Genomic DNA, 24,950 nt, shown 5'->3' on the forward strand with positions numbered 1-24,950 from the left:
GATAAGAGGCTGCGTCATAACAAAACTTCCAAAAGTGAAGAAATTATATAGGTACATATAAATATAAATACTTCTGGAAGCACTCATCTCAAAGAGTGGATATGAATGAGAACATGCATGTTTATCCCTGTCGCGTTTACTATATCATTTGAAAAGCTCAAAAGAACATTAATTGTTCTTAGCTTTTATTTTTCTTTTCCGCATTACTTGTGTGTAAGAAAAATGTACGTATAGTACCTTGCAATTTAAGAATAGTTGAAAATTCAGATGGGAAAAGTCAAGGTCAAAGTTTGAAAGTCTACGGTTAAGGATAAGCTGCCACAATATGCAAGGTCTTCACATATTGTCGTAAGCCCACGTGTGGTGTTCTTTGGCGGTCTAACTTCATTTTCTTTTTCTTGCATGGTTAAGATATCTTCAAAAAAAAAAAGGTGTAATTCTCATAAACATGTACTAATTTCAATTTGTATTTGAAAATTCAATAAATGTCAAAGTTATATGTTTTTGAAACAGCTTTCAAAGCTTCTTTTTCTTGGTGCCACCTAATATGCACCACTTTTTAGTGGTGCAACCTTGCACCACTATACCAATTGTCCATTTTATCTCTGTTAAAAAAATTATTTTATAAAAAGAAAAAAATATTGGTATTACCAGGTGGATTTTGATGGGATTAAGTTTTTGAACAGGGGTAAAATGGACAATTAACATAGTGGTGCAAAGTTACACCACTAAAAAGTGGTGCATATTAGGTAGACCCCTTTTTCTTTTCCAAACGGTGTGATTCTCATAATTTCAAACGCTGATCACTTTTTCAATTCATATATTCTCCAATTTTTACCACTTATTTTCTTTTTTAACCATAAATGATTTTTAAAGCACCTTTGTTCTTGATGTAAGATCAACATGCAACAAAAGAAGAAGGATTGCATGCCCCAAGCAACAACCTATATTTAAAACTGGGTTGTGAACATAAATGATGGGTTTAGAAAATAGTTTAATTAAGCGTTTATATAATCATAACTCATAAGCACTTATTCATAAATTATTTTAGAAAATGTATTGAAATAAATTGAAAATAAGTTATAAATAAACAAATCATGAGCTATTCAAAATAGTTTTTAAAAATAAGTTTAAAATAGCTTATGTAGGAAGATCATATGCTATTTTACATAAGCTCTTTCAAATATTTACATAAACATCATAGAATGTTTATGTGATATGATAAATTTATATAAACTCTTTTAAATGGATCATGATATATATGACCGGGAGTCCGGGACGTGCACTGATCTGTAAGAAATTCCTTTTTAATCAAAGAAAGAATTAAATAATTTTGAAATAAAAACAATTATTCGATATTATTAAATATATCCCACAATAGTGCTATAAAGGCCAAATTTGCAATTGAATAAATCTTCAGCCTATCTTAAGGCAACTTGAGAGCTAGTATGTTTTGTTTTTAATTGATTTTCTCAAGACAAAAAATTTGTGGCCGCTAACTTTTCAATTTTTTAATTTTTTTTTAAAATATGCCTAACAAACTGTGAGCTCAGTTCCTAACATTGATGTTGATGGATACATGATGTGTTTGATCAATACTTCCAACGCTATCAGTTATTGTTTTGGTTGTTTCAAACTTTTGTGAAGCATTGACCTCTGATTTTATTTATTTATTTGAAAGTTCAAGAGATCACTTTCACAATTATATCATTATAGATATCTTCATATCTATTAATTATCAGGTATATATAGAAAATTGCATAGCTATTTGATGAAAAAGTTAAATGGTAAAGAAAAATAAGTTTATAAATTATTTTTAAAAGATGAGAACAATAACTTTATTTTATTCGGTGTATTCTAGAGACACAGAAATAGGATTAGACACTGTCACTAAAAAAATTTGATTTCTAGTGGCTGTTTTTTTTTTATATATTTATTGGCGGCTTCAATTGTTACTAAATAAATACTTTACTTCATATGCTCGCCACCTTCCAAGGTGTCGCAAACATGTTACATAACCTCAGTCACTTCATTGTCTTTCAATTGTACCATTCATAAAAAAAACAACATAACCTTACTCTCAGTATATATCTTCGAATCTCAAAGGAAATACATGGGACGAGGGCCTCGTATTTGCTATGTTAGGGTTCCACTTCTAGCAGGCGTCAACTCACTTGATAATGACGTGATTTAGGAGGAAGGTGATCCTCTCAAAGAGATGGTGGCAGAAAGGCGAACAACGGTGGCGATTCAATTCAGAGAAATGAGGAAGCTGATCCTCTCAAATCAGTTTTCACCCTCTTCCTTTACGAGATCTTAGATTGTGTCGATTATCACCATATTTGAGGGCACTTTACCCAAATTGGAAGGGTTGTAAAATTTTTCATCCAAAGGAAATATTGAGAGGATTTATCAGTTTGGTTTTGTGAGATTCACTTCGATAGAGATGCATCTTAGGAGATTAGCCTCCTCAATGGGTTTCGATTAAGTGGAACATCCTTGTCGGTGGCTTTGGTGAGATTTTTGTGGATCAACGTTGGTGTTTTGGGAGAGGGCTCGAAGAGAGTCCATAGTACGTTGGAGCTCAATGGGATTTCTATGATCAACAGGGAAGAGTAGGATCGACGAGCGTTGTCCACCTCTGTGGGTGAAGAAATGATGATTTATAGTCTTCCTTTAGGTGGCTCACTATCCTCAAGTTTCATCCCTCATTGCTCTTCCCATAAATCTCTGTTTATAGTTTTGATGGTGTTCTAGAGCTTGAAGATGAGGTGCACTCACCTTGTTGGGAACCAGGTCGCGAAGGAAGGAGGGCCATAAACCCAACAGGTCTAAGCTATGACGATCGCAATGAAGCTCATGTTGCTATGTTCTAGAGAGGTATGATGATCCCCTATCTTTTGCTCTGGGGTTTCCCATGATCTTGGGTACATTTCTTTACCTTCGAATTAAGTGAGAACCCCTAGAGTTAGGGGAAGACCTAGGAAAGTCGAGAAAGGAGAAAGAAAGAAGAAGGGGGAATGTTGAGAGATTTAGTGGGATTGTTGTAGCATAAGACATTGATGATGTTGCGAAGACAATAGGGAGTTGATGGTGCTGCCGATGGAAATGTCGAAATATTTTGGCGTTTTGACTAGGGCTCGAAGTGCCATCTTGATGAGGAAACACTTAGGAATGAAGTAAGATTGCACATATGATATTATCCTCTACCAAACTGCAGCTTAGATCATGGACGCAAGTCTTCTTCGGTTAGTAGAGGTTGAATTTTGGGTGTTCCGTTAGTGTTTGGGTGTCATTCGGGGTTTTGGGGATTTTTCTTGGTGCTTTGCATGTTTGTATTTTGGGTAGTATATTCTTGACATTTTCCTCATTAATGTATTTTAAAAAAAAAAACCTTCTAATCCCATCATTTCTTTTTTCCATGGAAAAAATTAGTTCTCTGAAGTTTGGGTAACGTGCGACTTAATCTTCGACATTTGAAAAAGCATATTTACCTAATAAAACTTTATAAAGTATGCAAAATAACCATTTGATTAATATTTTGGCTAATCACACATGTTATTTCTAAACTACTTATGTTAATTACTTATTGCTCTCTCCCCTTCTTTTCTCTTTATTTTATTTCATGCAGTTTTTTTCTATTATATCATATATTTATTTATATTAAAAATCAATTACTTATTATTTAATAATACTATTTCTAAAGTGACTTAGTTTTTACGCAATTTTTTTTTTGCTTCATCGAAAATTACAAACCAGTAAAAAAACTACACTATGTGCAAAGCATCACACAGAAGAATGGTCTCCAACTCAAAGGAAGGAACATCAATGACCCAAAACTGAGCTACGCTAGAACTGGCAACAAATTTTGCCAAATGATCTGCCACCATGTTACATTTTTTAGGAATGCGATTTAGAGAAATATCCCACTCTCTATCAAGGTATTCCAGAATCTCATTCAAAATGGGAAACACGTTATTTCGTTCACGAGGCTCTAACAAGCACAAGAGCTCACCACAGTCCAGTTCCTACTGCACTTTTCGCCACCCTCTCTCCCAAGCTAGACGAAGCCCATCTCACAGTTCTTGAGCATCGACCAAGAGGGCATTTCGACCTTGCTCCATCCCAACAAATCCCAGTAGCCACTTGTGTAACGCCCCAATTTCTCAACCGGGGATCACATTAGTAACCCAACAAATATGGAGACTAACTCAAGTTTCTTTTTTTTCAAAGAGGTGATAAATTTCGAAACACAAAAGGCCCATTGTCACCCAAGCAATGGCCAAAGAAGTTCCCAGGTAAGTTGGCCGGGCACAATGTCTCATTGAAAGCACTCCTTACCTAGACAGAACAACTCGAACTCTTACTCGAACTCAAACGGGGTTTTCAATATCATTTTCAAAACATTTTCAAAATCGATTCAATTAGCCTTTAAGTTCAAAATCTATTGATTACTTTTATATTTATCAACTTTTCAAAACTTTATCATTTGATTTCCTTTAAATCATTAACCGATAATCGATATCTAAATTTAAACGTCGGTTATTACGATAACAATAATATAAATAATATCCCGATAAAATTCCTAGTTAAACCACTAGCGTACTCAAAATCCAACATAATATCGACATACGAAAATAAGGTATAAAATTATTTAATAAAGCTCGCTTTGCACGCTTCCCATCTTTGTCGCCTCAAAGTCTCGTCACCTAGCACAAGTCGTCACCCATCCACTCTTGTCATCAAGAACAATCAAATTTCACCACTAAATGACTCGTCATCTAAAGCGTTAAGCGCCCAAGTAGACAAGTAGCAAACATTAAAGGTTAGCTCCGAAAAACAAAACAACCAAAACATGAATTTAAAATTAAGATAAAATATCAAGTTTTGAATTCAAATTTAAGATGATATAACAAATTTCAAATTCAAATTTAAGATAAGATAACAACAAAGTTCAAAATTTTATCTTATCATCCAACCACAAATCTCATAATTTCAATTTTAAGGATAGTAAATTAACAACCTTATCAACATTTTGAAATATATGAATATCACGAAATTCAACCAATAAGATTAAGGTTCATCCCCTTAATCAAAACAACCAACAAGATTAAGGTCCATCCCCTTAATCAAAACAACCAACAAAATTAAGGAATCCGATTACGACATCTTCAAAAATTTATCCAACAATTAATTCATAACATAAACATACCATAAATCAAATATATAGCAACATGGCATACTAAAATAAGCAACAAAGCGCCTCAACACCACCTTCATCTCAAGTACATGCAAGAAAATAAAATCATGCAAAACACACGCACTAAATAAGAAGCTACCCTTACCTCCTTAGGTTATAGCGCATAAGACGAAAGATCTTGAAGAACTGGGGGATGGAAGAAGTACTGTCAACTAACAAGGGAAGGAGGGGGTTTCAGACACCAAAAGAAAGAGGGAGCACTTGAGATTGATGGGTCTCAAGTGTAGTTTTTCTAGTAAAGGAAGCAGCTACTGAGTTGTGTGATTTTGGCCTTCTGAGTGAGGTTCTATTTATAGGAGGGGTTTAACCAACCTTCCCCCTACTAAGGAGCTCGACCAAAACAACCTTAGGGGTTGTTATCTCATGTTTAAAAACTCCCTTTTGTCCATTCTTAGGTCTAGGTTCAAACTCCACCCTATTTCCCTTTGAAATTACTTGATAACTATATCAAATTATATTAGAAAACACTAATTTAATTAATTAAATATGAGACTTAATCAAAACTGATTCTATTCAGTTTCCTTAAGTCTATCACTCTTCTAGAAGCCTCTCCAAAGTCCTAGAATCAAGGTAGGTTAATTACTTGCACTCCAAGCAATAAACCCAAAAAATGCTAAATAATCAAAATAAATTGAAAAAATCCGAACTTAAATTCCCTTAAGTCAAGAAATAGGTCACATTCATTCAAAAAGCTTTCCTCACCTTCTAGAAGTCTTCCCACAATTTTAAAAAATCATATCTCCTATTTTCTTGAATTTTAAAGCCTAAAATATGATTAAATGCTCATTTTAATTGCTAAAAATCACAAATCCGAATTTCAACTTCTTCCCTACTCCTAAGGGCTTTTAGTTACCCCTAAAAATTATTTATAAATTTTACTAACTCAAATTTCAAATTTTCTCATGATATGCTAAAGATTTAAACTTCAATTTACCTTAAAAACTCAAAAATAACAAATTACGAATTTATTTGGGAAAATAATTTATTTTTTTAATAAAATAAATATTTTTGAGTCACTTCAGACCCATCATAATTTTATTTGAATTTTGCATCAACTTCTCTATTTTCAAAAGATTTATCCTAGTTTTATACAAAAGCCCTCAACAAATCTAAATTAAGCTTTTACCCTATTTTTCTCTCTCCTAGTCACCAACCTCGAAATTTACAAATTTAATATTTATTATTTCAATTTATTTTTATTTTTATGACTCATAAGATTAATTAAATAAATAATTAACCTAAGTCTATTTCTAATAAATGTTCATTTCTGTCATTTTACTGACATGACTAACTACGGAAATAAATCCTATGTTTTTATTCAATGTCTAACCCACAACAAAGCCAACAACAACATCAACAATGATGACATCAATCATAAGAAATTCCCCACACCATGCATCTGAACTTTCGCATTTTTCAACGGCAAATAATCAGTCAACAACAATCAATTCAAGAAAAACAGGTAACAAACAATGATCAAGCAATTTTATATATTATTATAGTAATATAATTATTTCGTAATAATTTATTTAATAAATTGAGGGTCTTACAACTTGCCCTTTTCATCCCTGATTACTCCCCCACGGCTCATGTCTTGCGCTCCTTCTCTAAAACTACCATTTACATTCATCTTCAAATACCCACATTGAGGATGCATCCATCGATTGATAAGCATCCCCATCATCCAATCCCCTAATCTCGTTATCGCTCCTGCACATCTCATCATGTTCCTGGAACAACTTCCGCCAAGCGACCTCCAAAGACCATGGAACCTCCTCCAAGCACATGTTGTTACGCCACTTCCATGCACTCCATAAGCCTGAGAGAAATTGCATACTCCGAGAACTCTGAGCCAAAGACAACACTCATCCTTCAAGCGTCTGGTTATGATTACACACTTATTGTACATATTACATAATTTTTTGTTATATTGCTATTATATTTAATTATAGAGTTAGTTTTATAGTGACTACAATAATAATAATAAATGAAAGTGTGGAACATTGGTTATACTTGAATAACAATTTAATATTATTGGTGGAATCGAATCTCTTTTTCATCTAAGTAATCAAATCATGATAATTTAATATTTCATTTCTCATTTGGTTATGGTTGAGAACACTTTTTCACTTATTTACGTAGTAATTATAGTGTTATAGTCAAATACAAAAAAATATAAAAACTAAGTGACATTATCAGTAATATTATTCAATAATAAGTAGTTGATTTATTATTATTATTATTATTATTATTATTATTATTATCTATCTATAATCTATTTATCTTCTATCTATCTATCTATAATCTATAATCTATCTATAATATATATAAAGGAGAAGTTCTTGCAATCTTGAGGGAAACTTTGTCATTCAATAATTATTACACTATAATCTAATTACTTACATGAGAATTTAAATAAAAATACAAATGATAAGGATACAAAGTATTATTTCACTGCCTCTTCAAGCATTGAGTTTATAAGGACTCCTCCTAATGAGTATTATCCAAGACTCCTCTAAGTATTATTTCACTGTCTCTTCAAGCTTTGAGTTTATAAGTACTCCTCCACACGAGTTTATAAGGACTCCTCCTAATGAGTATTATCCATGACTCCTCCAGGTATTATTTCACTGTCTCTTCAGGCATTGAGTTTATAAGGACTCCTACTCACGAATTTATAAGGACTCCTCCTAGTGAGTATTATCCAGGACTCCTCCAAGTATTATTTCACTGCCTCTTCAGGCATTAAGTTTATAAGGACACCTTCATCAAAATTTGACATTATTTCTCAGTCTTTAACGTTGTTGCATGTGCCTAAATCTCAAAAAGATATTTTACATTCTTTGAGGAATATGACTTAAAGATAAAGCTCGCACGCAGAATTCATTTAGTCGTGATCTTCTTCCAACCACACAAGTAAGTTTAGTTCATATCAATACTAAATTTTAGATTACAAATGATCAATTGCAATATTTCAAAATCCACCTTTAGACATAGCTTAAACTTCTATCAGAAAATCAAATCCTTGAAGAAATGGAGCCTCTACAAGCATTCAACAAATTGATATTACTAATGGTATGTTTCAAATTAAAAATCATCAAATTAAAGTTTAGTTAAATTGTGCCAGAATTCAATTAATTATATTGTTTTTGTATATAAATATTTGAAGGAAACACGGGAGGGGATCAAAACACACAAGTGCGTGTATCTCATGTAAAGACTTAGGAGAAGGTAGTATGAAAACTTGGAGGGTATATTAGTCGTTCAGTTAATTATTGGTCATGAATGTATTTTTTACCATAGATTGTATAGATTTATTTATAGGAGATCAATCATGATCGTTCTCGTTAGTTTTCATCTCTGTCGTTCTTTGTAACCTTTTAGGAGCTCTATAAGAAAAACATTTAGGATTTAAATAGAAATTAAGAAATTTATAACCTTCAAGAATGAATTTAAATCTCACTTCAAAGTGTCTAATCATAAAAAAATTAAACTCCTAAGGCAAAAAACTTTTCGCATCTGTAACTTCATATAACATGTGTAATATTTACATATATTTAATATCTAAAACAAGGGTTCCATATTATGCTTTAATATCATTTAGTAATCATAGATCAAATAAAAAAATCATATTTTTATGACTGTAAAATAAAAAATAAAAAAGATCTAATAAAAATAAACAATGTGATTTTAAAATTAAAAAAAATCTTAGAATGATGCTTTAATTTACAAGACAAAGATTTCTTATGTAACATAGAGATTAGTGCATTTAAACAATGATTATATAAAAACAAGACTATATAAATTAAAAATTGTAGTGCAATATTTTTCTTACACTACTACTTTATGCTATTGTAAATTTAAAACTTATTGAGGAGCAATAAAAAATGTTGTTTTTGCAAAAATAACCACTTTATTGCAAATCAACAACGGGTCATTAGTCGGCTTCCCCCAAATGACTCAAATTGATAGGTCCTCAATACCAACTTCTCAAAATAAGCTTATTATGGATGAGTTATGTTATATAGACAAGATCTAACAACATAGCATGTATATCTTCTATCTAACATGACACCGGAATAAAAAAGTATTAATGACATGATCATGTCAGCAATTATTTATGATAAAAGGGTATTTTTTTTACGGTTATCGTGGAACAGAGAAAACTTTAATTTGGAGAGCCTTAACAACAACTATAATATTTACTAAAAAGCACAATTTCAACCAAACTTTTGGAGAAGAAGTTGTTGTGTTGGGTGGAAAAGCTGTTGTTGTGAAATGACAAGAGCAACTGGAAGTTTCAACCTCCATGAAAATATTGTATCACAATTCTCAAGAAAAATAATTAATTCAAAACAAAAAGCTTAAACCAACTGAACTAGATGCCGAAACAGAAACATCAAAATTGACCTTCACCACTTCTGGAGGAGGTTGAGCCCAGCCCGGAGGAAACTCCCTAGAGGTTGAGCAGCGCATATGAGGTTTTTGTTTTCACCAAAGATGGATGTAAAGCAGCAACACGTCACAACAAAGAACCCAATGAAGCGGCAGGATGATGACAAAATATGTTATTTTAATCCTCCCGAATGAAATAACATATTTACTAATAAGCACAGTTTCAACCAACCTTTTGGAAAAGAAGTTGTTATGTTGGGTGGAAAAGCTGTTTTGTGAAATGACAAGAGCAACGGGAAGTTTCAACCTCCATGAAAATATTGTATCACAATTCTCATGAAAAATAATTAGTTCAAAAAAAAAAAGCTTAAACCAGCTGGACTAGATGTCGAAACATCAACATCAAAATTCACTTTCACCACTTCTAGAGGAGGTCGAGCTCAGCCCGGAGGAAGCTCCCTAGAGGTTGGGCGGCGCATATGAGGTATTTGTTGTCACCAAAGATGGAGGCAAAGCAGCAGCACGTCACAACAAAGAACCCAATGCAGCGGCAGGATGGTGACAAAATATGTTATTTTGATCCTCCCGAATGAAGTAGAAAAGAGACATGAGGATACCTGCATTACCAACATCAGCCAAGGTAAAAAACACTGATAAAATCCTGCATATAGGTAATACAATCCACTATAATGCCAAGGTAACACACAAATGACAAGGTTGTAAAACAAGACAAGTTAAAAGTGTGTGGTGTGTCGTCTCAAGGGAGATAAGACACCGCTGACACACTAAATCCATCTCCATGCCACGACAAAAATAAATACATTTATCACAAAAAAAATGTAACACCCCGATTTCCGAGTGTCACTTTAGTAACTCAAAAATAAAATAAAGCGGAAAAGCAGGTATATTTTTTTTTCGATATTTGTTTTAAGTAAATAAAAGACTTGACGAATTAAAGACTCAACCCAATCGCGATTAACAGCGACTAATATACAGTATAAGTACAGCCCTCGCTGCAACTAAAAACATCGTCACGATAGTCCTCAAGTGACGGAAAGTAACATCAAATAACTGAAAGTAGTGCCCACGAGCAAATAAGTGCGACTCATAAATAAAGTCATAAGTTTTATAAATACAGTCCTCCGAAGAGTAAGTCAGCCCAAAACGGCTTCCAAAAGAAAGACTTCTACGTCCGACAAACTCCCTGTGATCCTCATGGAAGAGAACCACACAAAAAGCTAATAGTCGGGGACCTACCCTGCCCCAAAATAAGAAATGACAGTCAGAGCTATGACAACGACACCCGATGTACTACACCCCTAACATCGACCCTCATCTGATCCTGCATGAAGTCCGGGTCCACGTCGAAGGCTCAGTAGTAGTCATTTCGCTCCGGGTCCTCCCCGAACGACGAACCATCTCGAATCGGCTGTTGAACGTCTGGCAGCAGGCCGACCGCCCAAACACAAACATGAACACAAAGCCAAGGCGCGAGGGTCAACTCACAGAATATGATAGATAATACAAGCAACATGTGAAGAATAAGGGGGTCTATATATATATGTTGTATATATACGTATAACTTATGTATTGCCTACCCTAAGGTATATACATAACATATTTATCAACATCAAATCATCAAGATATATAACGATGTTTATCATCATCAAATCACAAATAACAATTGGATCTCCAACCCATCAACAAATATAGTTAGGTGCATGGCGTGCCAATGCAATGTCATGCTCAAAATATGATCCGGATAAAATGTCACCATCTCGATGGATGGGACGAGCCAAGCATCTCGCTCCGCTAAAGCGTCTCGCTTTTATGAAGCATCTCGCTCCTGTGAAGCAGCACGCTCCTGTGAAGCATCTCGCTCCAATGAAGCATCTCGCTCCGATGAAGTCCGATCTGAGATCGTCCTTCGGAAAGCAGCACACTTTCCAAGAAATGTATGCATGAATGCAATATGGTTAGCCAAACAACGAAACGTCCTCACCAAGGTACGCGTGTCTAGCTAGAGTACATTGTCTCTACAATACCCTAAGGTAAACAAGGAAGTGCTAGTCACACTTGGTAACTTTCCTAGTCACTTTGGCTCACCGTCTCGATGGCCAACCAAACTGCTCAACGAGCAAAAGAATGCATCTCGCACTCAGTGACCTTTCAAGTTACCCTGGCTCACCATCTCGATGGCCAAACAACTCATCAACGATTAAAGAGAATGCTGCTCGCATTCTGTGACTTCTCGTCACAACAACTCATCCTCTTGAAGACTGAACCCAATGCTCAAGGAGCAAGGAGTGTCATCCGCACTCAGTGACTGTCTCAGTCACAACGCTAGGATCGCCGACACTTCCCGTTTTCAAACTTATTTCAGATCCTAAGTCTTTTCCAAGAAATGGTTATTACTATTTGAATATGTTCTACCTTTGGTTAATGCATTATGAATTTCATTTATGAGGTCAAGTTTCGTTTCTCTTTTGTTCCAAAACTCTATAAGTAAAAAGATCCCAATAAACCCAAGTAATTCCCCGGGAAGGTCTCGATTCCTAAAACAATAAAGGCTCGAACCTTGGTTCGACCTATCAAACATTCCTAATACAAACCCGTCATTGCCATGACAAAGATAAGAGTAATCCACACTCCGAAAGTCGCATTAAATGCACGAATATAGTCAGCACAATTTAATCATAAACACAAATACATCAAGCTCTATTGAGCGATGAAACATTAATGCAGTGCTGCAAAACATAACCCTGTCATGTCCACTAGAAAGCGATAAGACAGAAACCAGTAAACGGCCGAAGCCTCTCAGAAAACGGAGACACACGTCTCATATAAGTTTTACACGGCCAAAGCCTCCAGAAAACATTTTCCAATTTCAAGCGATAAACAATATCCAGCAATATTCAATATCAAACAATATTCAAGTCGAATTTATCAACGCCTACAATACAATAGCTAGTAAGTAAGTTGCCCTAACCTCGAGTTGTTCCAGTCTCGCGGTGTAGGTCTCCCTCACAAGCTTGTTCAGTCAATCCCAAAGTTTCCACAATTGAACCTTTGAGCAAACAAAGCAATAATGAATCAACACAAGTCGATACAGTCGAAACAATCCTAACTAATGTTCGACAAAACTCAAGAAGCTTCAGAGTACAACATTTAGGCACGAATGGAAGGGCTTCCTCCGAATGGATGAGTTTTGACTCGATTCAAGTTTTGTACAAAAACACTTTATTCGCTAAAACGTGCAAAACTCGAGCTACAGAACTCGGAATGACACGAAACCGGCGCAAAAATTTCGACAATTGAAAGAGCTACGTAATGACTTAGGTCATAGAGACCCAAAAATTATTTTTGGACACGGTACCCAAGCAAATAGGTTTCGGCCACTATGAAAAATAGGGTTTTCGAACTTTTTCTTCGATCTAAATCAATTCCTAGGTATTCTTAGGCGATATCTAGGCCAGGGAAACTCTCAGGAAAATTATCGGGTCGAAAACTGTCGCAGGGGTATTTTGGTCATTATTTTCAGCTCAGAATTTCAAAATTGGAATTTCGAAAAACAAATTGGATGGGATTGATCCTAACGACATTTATAACAATTAATCATACTAAAGCTAAGCTCAGTCGTGAATTTTCAGCTTAAAGAACGGAACTTTACCCAGAAATGGGTTTTTCCAACAGAAATTGATCCCGGCGGCATTTCGGCGACATTCAGCAGAAAACAACCGGATATTCACGCTCTAGAGCACGTAGGCAATAAGTTTAGACACTAAAATCAACTTATTTGGACAGTTTTAGAAAAAGCTCAAAACTTTGAGCACAGAAAGACATAGCAAAAAGCGACAGAATTTACGATCAGAGGTAAGGAAAAACATTAGTACCTCGAGGCCTACGCGTAGCAACGAACGGAACGACGATCAGGCAAGAATTGACAAAATCAATTTTCTTCCTTTTTCCTCCTTGCACCCCTCGGCCGTGTGTGTGTGTTTGTGAATTTTTTTGTTTTTTTTTTCATTTTTCATACTATATAGGAAATGGAAAATGCGGAAAAATGAGAATTTCGCGATTCCTATTTTTCCTACTGATTCCAACGTATTTTAGACACGATATTCTTCCCGCTGAATCTTCTAATTCTCCAAAGAAATATCAGTATGATTTTTGGTTTTCGAGGCTTGTTTTTAATGTGTACCGGCTTAAAATGCACTTTATGTACTTTATGATTTTGACCTCGGATGCAGAAACTTCCTTCTGAAGAAAGATTCAGAACATCGATTAGAGTGGGCATACGCGGATGAAATCTTTATTTGAAGCTCCGAATAGAAAAAGTCTTCATCGTCCGTTGATTTTAGGGTTTCTGAACTATCAGGGTTTCGGTTTCGGCAAACCTCCGAGTATCGGAATTTGACGTTCGTACATTCCAGGGTTTCGTATCGAAACGCTGGTTAAGGAAAGGAATAAGAGAAAGTCTTATATTCCTCTAGAAGATTTTTGGAAAATTTCCTATAGTGTTCCAAAGGTGGAAGTTAGTTTTCTTTCCTAAGGTTCTTGTCCTAGGCTTAATGCGAATACTTGTCGTGCTATAACTTTTATCGACTTTGATACAATCCTTAGCTTTTCTTGAACTTTCCCCTTACACAAATTCATTCCATCCATTTAACCCTTGTTCAGGTTTTCCCTCCGCGTTACATCAAATTATTCGTGAAGAGAAATTTTATTCGGTTTACTCCAAACTTAAAAACTTGGGTCTCACAAAAAACTAAAAAAATTAATATATAAAAATAATATATTAATACAAAATATATTTTAGAAAATAACGCTCATAAAAACACATAAAATAAGTACCAATGGTGGTTAGTGATTTAAGAATAGTAGCCATTGCATGATAGCGCGATGCTTCGTTCCTCTGTTTCTCCTATGGCTAGGGTTCCTCTTCCCAACCCTGGCTTGCGGCGGCGCGCGCTTTCAGCCTCTGCCAGTGATGCCCTTGTTCCTGTGGGAGATGCGGGCGATGATGGAGACACGTCTCTCGAGTTCGACGTCGCAGCTTGTTCGACGACTACCCTGTTCGTTGATGGGATCTCTGATTTCGTGGACTACTTCCAGATTCGGTCTCTCTTTGGTCACATCAGAAGCTTGGTAAACATCTTTGTTCAGAAGCAGAGGAGGCTTGGGAGGGCCTGCCGTTTCGACTTCGTGAGGTATTCATCGTTAGAACTAGCTTCTTCAGCGATAAATTTGCTCAACAGAGTTCTTGTGGGGGGTTCAATCCTTTCGGTGGCGTTGGCAAAATTTCCAAAATCGGGGAGTGCCAGGTCGTTTGCTGCCGAGGTCTTTCCTTCGCCATTGCCGGTGAAGGTTGGTCGTGCTGTTGCTCCTTCAGTTGACGAACTCAGGATGGTCTCAGAGCTCTCTAGGGACTCTCCTTACTCTGGCTGGTCGGCGATGCTTATTTTCCCGGAGACAATTGTCTCAGGGTTCTTGGGAGGTTCAACCTCTGGTGAGGAGGAGCGTGTTTCTTGCGAGGCCCTTTTTCCTGAATTGGGAATAGGTGATCTTGTCTCTGCTGGCGAAGTAATCTTGGACGGTTTTTGCTCTCTCCCTTCTCCGGTTTGTGATGGTGCAGGTGTGGTTTCAGCGGGTTGTAAGGTGGGTTCTGTGTCGGAGCGGCGGAGGAGGGGTCGACCAAGGAAAGGCGTGGCAGGAGGAAATCAGAAGGTCAAAGGGGTTTTGGTTGATGAGGTCGCCGTGCAACCGGTGGTAGATGAGTCTTCTCTGTTTCTCCCGGAAGCTTGTGGCTCTGCTCGTGCTCTGACAAGAGCTCGTAGGGATTTCTAATTGCTAAACAAGTTGGAGTCGTCCCTATCGGTTATGAGGAGGAAGCCATTCAGAGCTTCGCTTACCACCTCATTGCTACTCATCCTCGTCTCTACGGAGATCCCTAGTGTTGGCGCTGGTTTGCTGGGTTGGTATGGGTGCTTATGGGGTCTTGTTTTTAGCTTTCTGGTGACCCCTTTTGTTTTTTCTTCCTTGCAGGATTGGAATTTTGGCTGGTTTTTTCTCTGTCCTAGCGGGTTTTTGGGGCGTTTTGCTAGTGGTTAGTGTTGGTTGTTTGGGTTTTTGGTTTTTGTCGGGTGGGCTTTTGGGTGCTTTTGCGGTGTTTCTCCTAGGCATTGGGGGCTTTTTCTTCTCCGGTTCTTGGGGTCCTTTCTTTTTCCTTTCTTTGCTCCTTTCTGGCTTTGCGAGCTCTTGTTCCCTTTGAGGAGGATTGTTAATCTTGTCAATTTCCTCATCTATCTTTGAATATATATATTTTGCTTTCTAAAAAAACACATAAAATAAAAAAAAAATGGATGCACGGGTAAAAAATACTAGGTCTTTTCTCACAAAATAATTAAATATGTTTTCTATGATGTCTGTAATGTTCTCAACTCTTCATTTTCTACTTTTACTTTCATATGCCTCCCCGTTATTGCGAAGGACACCTTGTCCTCATCTTCTCTTCCTTCTTCCGCAAAAGATGTAAACATGTCATCAGCAAACATCCCATTAGGGAACCTCGACCTCATGCCACAACCACCAACATCACCCCTTCGCATCCCTCCCATTCCCCCAGACACGCGGCCGAGAACTCAAATAACTCATGAAAAATGTCATAGGCGTTTCGAGGATTGAATTGAAATGACGTCTGAATGTCTTTACATGTATAGAAAGTGGCTCCCTCACCACAAGAAGTGTAAGTAAGTGTAACCTGAGTCTTAAACTTTCTTCCCCATACTGGCCATAGATAGTTCTTTTCTAATGACCACTTAACTTCTATCAGAAAGGAAAAAAGAAAACAAAAATAAGCATTACCATTAAACCAAAAATAAAAATTTGATTGGGATCCATTGAAAATGTTATTTTTTTTATGAGAAAACGAACATCATATGCTTCACATATTTGTTTGAATTTGGATTCAACATATTTTTTGTTGTTGAGGTTCTTGTCGTGGTGTCATTTCATGGTGAGCTTCCGATAAGCCTTCTTCAAGGCGTTATATTCGGCATTCCTTTTGACGTGTAGAACCTTATAGTAGGAAAAACCCGTCTCTGGTTATTTCTCTTATTTGCTCTCTCTTTCGCTTCTTCAATTTGTCTACCTTTTTTTGCTACTAACACTTATTCTTCTTCATCTTCTTCTTTTTCTGCGGCGTTAGTGAGATCTTTTGATGGTTTGAGAATGTTGTAGAATGTTTCATAAGTATCGTCTATTAGTGTGTTCTTGCTGTTGAGTTTTTTCATTTTACACGATCTGGTTGTTGTAAGAGGTTTAGGATTTGAGGGATTTGTTGCGCTGGCAAAGTGGGTGGAAAGTATGGATTTGTTGTGGTTGTAGTTGTGACATGAAGGTTATTGTGATGGTGACACCCCCACCAGCTTCACCTTCCAATAACACCACCACTACCTTCATGACACGACCACAACAACAACAGACCCATACCTTCCACCCACTCCGCCAACACTTCAAGTCCATAAAATCTTCAACTCACCGCAACAACTTGATCGCATGAAACTGAAAACTCTGTAGAAAAAACATGACTAGACGGGATTTCTTAAACATTCCACAACATTCTCAACCCATCAAAAGATCTTCCTAGCTCCACAGAAAAAAGAAGAAGATGGAGAAGAATAAGTGTCAGCAACAAAAAAGGGTAGACAAACTGAAGAAGCAAAAGAGAGAAGGCGAACAAGAGAAACAACCAAAGGCGGGTTTTGACTACTACAAGGTCTTGCAGGTCAATAGAAACACTAAATATGACGACTTGAAGAAGGCTCACCGAAAGCTTGCCATAAAATGAAACCCCGACAAGAACCTCAACAACATAAATGATGTTAAATCCAAATTCAAACAAACCTTTGAAGTATATGATTCTTGTTTTCACATAAAAGTTTCACTGTTTTAATGGATCTCAATCAAATTTTATTTTTGCTTTTGAGTAATGTTTATTTTGTTTTAGTTTTTTTTATCTCTTTCTAGTATGGTTTAAGTTATCATAAGAATATATATATATATATATATATATATATATATATATATATATATATATATATATATCTATGATCAGTACGTGGAAGAGGTTTGAAGGGTCAGGTTCGGTTCCACCGGAGACATTTTCATATCAGTTTGGTTCAATCCATGGAATGCCGATGACATTTTTCATGAGTTATTTGGGGTCTCAACCCCTTGTTTGGGGGCATGGGAGGTATGATAAAGGGTGGTGATGGTGGTGGAGCCATGAGGTTAAGGTACCTTCATGGGATGTTTGTTGATGATATGTTTTCACCTTTTGTGAAATAGGGATAGGGAGGTGGTGCCCCTCGCAAGGACGGGGGAAGGAAATAATGGAAAAGGAGAAAATGCAACATAAGAGATAAGAGCATTATTGGCATCACAAAAAATATTGGTTTGAGATAGTTTTATCAATGGAGCATGGTGGTTCACTTCAATAATATCCCACCCTAGACGTCGCCATCAACTTATATAAGGTTAGCGTGTGAAATAAATTAACTCGCTTCAATAAAAAGTAAAAAGTAAAAAGATTATAAAATGAAAATTGAGAGAAATGCAGGAGTTATAAAAGTAAATATAATAAAAGGCAAGTTCAACGTAACATTATTAAACCTACTTGACTCGCGAGTTAAGCATTTCAATTAAAAATATTTTAAATAAATGTGAGTCAATTCTTTTCCAACCAAACCAAGTTGATTCCTGTCAGCTCATAGATTAGGATTGATTTTGATTGATCTACCCTAAAGCATATTTTAGAAGAGTACATTATCCCAAACCCCAAATTTGCAAACAAAAAACACCATGATGGGCATGAGAATTAGAAAAGGCACAAATTCATATCAGTCATGAACAATTGACCTAAGAACCTTAATTGTGCATTTGGTGATGTATTTGAAATCGGAACAATTTATTCACTGTGTATATAGATGGTACATTTGAAAATTTGGCATAATCTACTTACCATGTTCATATCCAAAATCATAGTTTCCCCCTCTTCTTGCAAAGCTCGAATCCAATGAAAGCACCTCCAAAACCCTAACTTCCAAGGTTAATAAGGGGTTAAGAATTAGTCAAACTGCAAATATTTCCAAATCATACAATACAAGTCCATAAAAGTACATGTACAAATTATCCTAACAGAGACAACAAAGTTATAGAATGTGAAAACCTAAGGCAGATCACAGAGAGGTACCTTATATCGCCGATCTAAAGTTTGTGAATCAAAAAGATTGCAGAGATTGAAAAGCAGGGAAGAAAGGTGTCTTGAAATCAAGATCGCTGATGAGAAGATAAATCATGAGATTTTATGTATTAAGATTACTTGGTTTAGTTTTATCAATGTTAACTTCATATATATATATATATATATATATATATATATATATATATATATATATATATATATATATATATATATAACACAGCCGGATTGAGTATTCTTAAGAAATAACACAGTCAAATGTTTAATTACAAGTATACATGGACTTATAAAATATAGACACGTCGAATATGAGGCTACGTGGACCAATCAGCTTAATGTTTGACGTGTGAGGCCCAATCATCTTCTTCAAGTGAGTCATAATAATAAAAAGTAAAATAAAAATATTAATTGTATTTTAATTATAACGCGGCCAAATGTTCAATTACAAATATATATGTGGACCTATAAAATATGGACACGTCAAATATGAGGCTACGTGGACCTATCAGCTTAATGCTCTGACGTATGTGGACCAACCAACATGTTCAAGTGAGTCATGATGATAATAATAATAATAATAATAATAATAATAATAATAATAATAATAATAATAATAATAATAATATAAAAATATTAATTGTATTTTAACTATACATATCAACTTCATATTGTTCTTACGAAATAACACAACCAAATGTCTAATTTAAGTATACATGGACCTATGAAATATGAACACGTCAAATATGGGGTTTCGTGGATCAATCTGGTTAACACTCTAACGTATATGGACCAATCATTAAATATAAGATTATAAGTCCTACATGGACTCCCTTTCTAACTTCTTCTCTAGCCTTCTCCCCATTTTTCTTGTGCGGCTAGGGTTTTGCTTAGATGGCCGCCGCATGTAAGACCCTAGTTTTTAAGATAGGTTAAATAATTATTTTCTTATTCACGCTTAGGTTTCCGATGTAACCTACATGGAACTTGGGCAAGTGTTTATCGAATTGGACGACTTTATGAAGAAGAAAGTTCAGGAATTGACTAAGGATGATGCCATAGACAGTTTAAGTCATAGTTCGAGCCATTTCAACACCCGGCTTATGTCGAGAGTGTCCGAAAAAGACTATTTCTTCTCTTAAAGCATTGTTTACGCGAAATTCAAAATCTTTAGAAAATTAAGAATCTCTCTTTATTTTTCCCATGACCAGTGTTTCGCTACGGAACTCTGGACTGTTCACACGATAGGTTTGGCTTCCCGGAAGTCCGTCGAAGATAGGCTTTAATCTCTCGGGAACTTTAATTAAGACCCTTAATGAAACGTTTTTCTATTCGAAGCTTTTAATGAAGTTTCCATCCACGATATCATAATTTTTTCAGCAATTGCGACATTTCTTCAGAAGGAAATTTCTCCATCCGACGTTAACTGCAAAAAGTAGTTTTCCGGCATATTTTGGCCAATACTGTGTTTAGATCATTTTCTTCAATTCTAAGAACTTCATTTGGAGTTCTGACATTCTATCGCCAGATATTCACTTCTTATTGTTAGACGGAGGTACCGGAACAATCGGTTTTGAAAAACCTCAAAGTTTGCTTTTCGAGCATCCGTTATAAAAAGGCGGGGAATGAGAAATCGCATTTCCCACCATTAGAGAGAGAGAGAGAGATCCGCGAGTTCTAGAGAGAGAGGGAGATGATTTCTTCCCGAGTTCTTGTCCGATCGTCCCGATTTCAGTCACTGTGGATCACCAGCGAGGTATTCTTGCTATTCCATACCTTTGTTTCTACTTTCTGTAGCTTTAAACCATGTCTTTCTGTGCTCAAAGTTTGGAGCAATTTCCAAAACTATCTTTTTACTTCGATTTTTCTTTAGATCTACCTTCTACTACTACCTAACAACCTATATCCATCGCCGATGCACTCAGATTTCGATCGAGTCGCCGTAGATCTGAAATACTGTGGAAATACCCATATTCACCAAAGTTTCTCTTTTTGAACAAAAAATTCACCACTTAACCTTGTGCCTTTAGGATTAGTTTCTATAAACGCCACGATCTACGACCCTGCCAAATTTGTTTTCAAAAATATTAACTTTGAGTTTTGAGCTTAAAGTTTGGAGCCAAAAACACCTAGTAGCTTAGCAATTTCTAAAATTTTCCGAGCATTGATTTACCCTATTTATGCCCCTAGATTACCATTAATCAAGTTAAATCGAAGAAAAAGCATCGAAACGCAATTAGGGGGGTGTGGCCGAGGGCCTATGTGGGTTTGAGGGAGTTTTTATTTTTTGTAAAAACTTGTCTTTTGTCCTAGATTCTCATACTCTGAAACTTCTAAAGTTTCGTCGAACATTAGTTAGAATTGTTTAAGTTGTTGTGCTTGATTCTGACTGAGTAAATTGGTTTTCACTCAAAGGTTTGAGTTTGGATTTGGGAACGCTTGGAGCTGCTGAGGATTCGCTTGATGATCGTGAAGCTGGAAGAGACACCGGTGAGGGCAACTTACTGTACTAGATAATGATTTAGGCGTCGATAACTTCGACTTGTTTATTTGGCTATTTGATATTGATTGATTGATCTAAATTGGGAAATGTTTTCTGAGGCTCCGGCCTCAGCGCTATCTTTCCTTCCTATTGGTGTTGATGGGTTTCTTCCTAAAGGATCCTGAGTCTGGAGGTGGACAAGAGACAGTGCTCACGATTGGTGTTTGTTTTTTGCTCGTCTAGTCTCTACTTTTTCTTGCTTTATTTTGGTATTCACTGTCCCTTTTGGTTTCTTAGGTTTTGTTCTCAGCTCTATGGTGTTCTTGGGCGGGTTTTTGGTGTAAAATCATATTTATATGCTTGTGTGGTTGGGGTTTTTTAAAAGTTATTGGGAGGTTTTTTCTATAGAATCTGAGCAAATAGTCTAATGGTCAGCTTTTGTTGACGTGGTTACAGTACCCATGTTGAGAGGAGATATTTCTCAACACTCTATATTTATTTATATATTATATTTAGCTTTCAAAAAGTATATGGATCAATCAACGTGCTCAAATGAGTCTTATTTACAAATGTCTAATTTTAAGTATACATGGACCTATGAAATATGGACACATAAAAAATGTGACTACATGGACTAATCTTCTTGACGCGTGTGGACCAATCAACTTGCTCAAATGAGTCATATTTACGAATGAATTAGTATGTGAAATTACAAAATGATACGAATCAGAGAGGAAACAAGCTAGCATATTAGAAAGTAAAATAATAATAATAATAATAATAATAATAATAATAATAATATTATTATTATTATTATTATTATTATTATTATGAACAATGTAATATTCGGCATAATCATAACCTTTGTTTTTTACTAAATAATTTTGATTAGTAATTAAAAACGCAACCCTATTTTTTTTATAAGCAAAAAACTCAACCTTATGCTCTATGCTAGGGGATTTGATGTAGTTTGCTTGTCGTGCGGCTGCTAGTTGCGACAACCATGGCTTTATGCCGAGTGTTGACCCGGGGATATAAGGGTATTTTTGTGGGTCTTTTATTTTATTTTTAATTTATTTTCTGAGTTTTAATTAGTTTTTATGATATTTTTAAGTAATTTTTGGATTTTTAATTATTTTAGGATTTTAGGATTTTTTATTATGATTTAGTAGATTTTAGTAGTTTTTATCTTATCATTAATTAGTACTTTTTAAATTATAAATTTAGTTAGGATTTAAGTTGTTTATTTTTGAATTATTATCTTTTTAGTATTTGATTTTGATTTATCTTGTTATTTTATTTAGGATTTTCGGAATAAAAAGAAAAGAAGAAATCAGGAAAATGATCTGATCCGGTGCTGGTGGTCCACGAGAGCTCCCATACACATGCAGGAAATTGATGGTTGATGTTTCCCTCTACGCCATGTGGCGCGATCTTGTCACAGGCCCACCGTAAGACTGTTGTGCGAGAAGCGCTAGATTCCACCATTTAAACCTTAGTCCAACCAGAACTTGACACGTGACAAATTCCTTTTGTGATTGGTTTGAATCAAGAGTCAGTGATTGCAGACGGAAATAATTAAAGAAACAGAAGGGAGATAACGAGGGAGGATCATATAAATATATATTGAACGTTATTTTATTTTTTTTTTGGAGGTTTTTGGGTGATTGGAATTGAGCAAAAACTTCTTAGGGTTTTGAGAGCTTTTTCAAGGTTTCTCCTGGAGATTTTAGGTGCTATTTTCTTTCTCTTTAATTCTTGATTATGGCCATGCTTGGCTAAACTTCTTTTAGTACTTGGGATGCGGATCCTTTTTAGGATTATGTTTTGATTCGAATCTTTGCTTCATATGAACTTTATTTATTAATCTACGTAGTTGTTTCAATTTATCTTGATTATACTTGAATGCATGCGAGTAATTTACTGATTCTTATGAGAACGGAAGTTGATTAGGAATTAGGGAAACAAGGAAACAATTAGATTAGGCGTTCCCTACTGCTTGATTCAAGAGTAGAACCTAATTGCGTTGGCTAGTTTAAATAGGACTTAATCTTCAATTTCCTGGTCTAGGTGCTCGTAAAACAGACTTAGTAATTGAATTGAAAGTCTAGGGTGTGTGAGTTATCAACATCTTAGAACATAGGCTAAATCGCCGTAGAGGAGTTTATTAAATTCATATGAACATTGTTAGAATAAAGGCATAAGCCGAATAGGTGAAACAGGACCCAAGTACTATCTTTCTCATCTAATTTTATAAACTATTTGATTTTCGCTTTTACTTTTTATTAGTGATTGTTACAATCTTCAAAATCCTTAAAATTGGTTTTTATTTTCATAATCTAAATACTAGAAGTTAATATAATTAGTATTGAATCACAATCCTCGAGGGATCGATAATTTATTACTACGGGCAACTTTGTACACTTGTATATGAGCTATCAACGAGCATAGGCCACGATGACACTGGCGATAAGGACGAAGACATCAACGATAAGCCGTGGAGTCGTGCAAGTATTGTCTTCTTTTCTGGCCTTGGCGCGACAAAGGTGCATTATGCGTGTGGTGCTATGTATGCTTTGTATGTTCGGGTGATGCCTTTGTCTTTAGGTGGTTCTCGACGCGGCGGTTTCGCGAGTGGTGTGGAGGACGACATTTGCCTGGATGATGTATAATAGAAAAAACTGAGAGGACTATGAATAATTAAAAATGGTAGTTTAGGAATCAAACATACATAATCAATCAAAATATTAATAGAAGGGTTATTTTAGACACTTTATAATGTTAGGAGCTAAATACTCTTTAAAAAAAGTAGCTAAATACACATTTTGAAACGTCAGGGATTAAGTCGCACTTGACCTAAGCTTCAGAAACTAACTTGTTTTTTCTCCTTTTTATTTTCCCCCTTACAAGCCACCACATGTCCACTCATTTTTTTTTTTTCTCTCACAATTTGTTTTATTCTTGTTCAAACTAAACTCTCAAAGGTCAAGCACAAAGGAAAGGTATGATCCACATGGATCCGACTTCCCGACAATAACACATTCTCCTAAATTTATTTTGGTCATAGTTTCATAGTCGGTGATCAAAATCATGCTATTCATATTTAAAATTAGATTTAAATGTATAATTAGTCACTTTAAATTTAAACCGTTTGATTTTGATCAAACGATTATGAAGCAATAATTATAATGAGTTTAGGGAAATTCTAACTTCTGCAAATCCAAATTTCATCCAACCTAGCCACTTTTCAAGAGTCCTAGTGAGTAGTGATCATGCATTTTTTTTCATGAATGAGAGCCCTTCTAATAACATGGGCGGTCATAATTATTTGATGAATGTATATGTTTCGTTGAATAGAAAAACTCACTCATGATTGTAATTCAGGTTCCCTCTGATACGATTGTCCTGCACGATGCTAGGACAAGAGGTTCGACAACCACTTAACAGTAAAACAAAACTTAACAACAGAAACAATAACGCGCAGTAATTGTTAACCCAGTTCAGTGAAAAACTTTCACCTACGTCTGGAGGGTTTGCACCCAAAGAAAGGAAAT

The sequence above is a fragment of the Lotus japonicus genome, chromosome 4 (assembly GCF_012489685.1).
Source record: "Lotus japonicus ecotype B-129 chromosome 4, LjGifu_v1.2".
In the NCBI taxonomy this organism is placed as follows: domain Eukaryota; kingdom Viridiplantae; phylum Streptophyta; class Magnoliopsida; order Fabales; family Fabaceae; genus Lotus; species Lotus japonicus.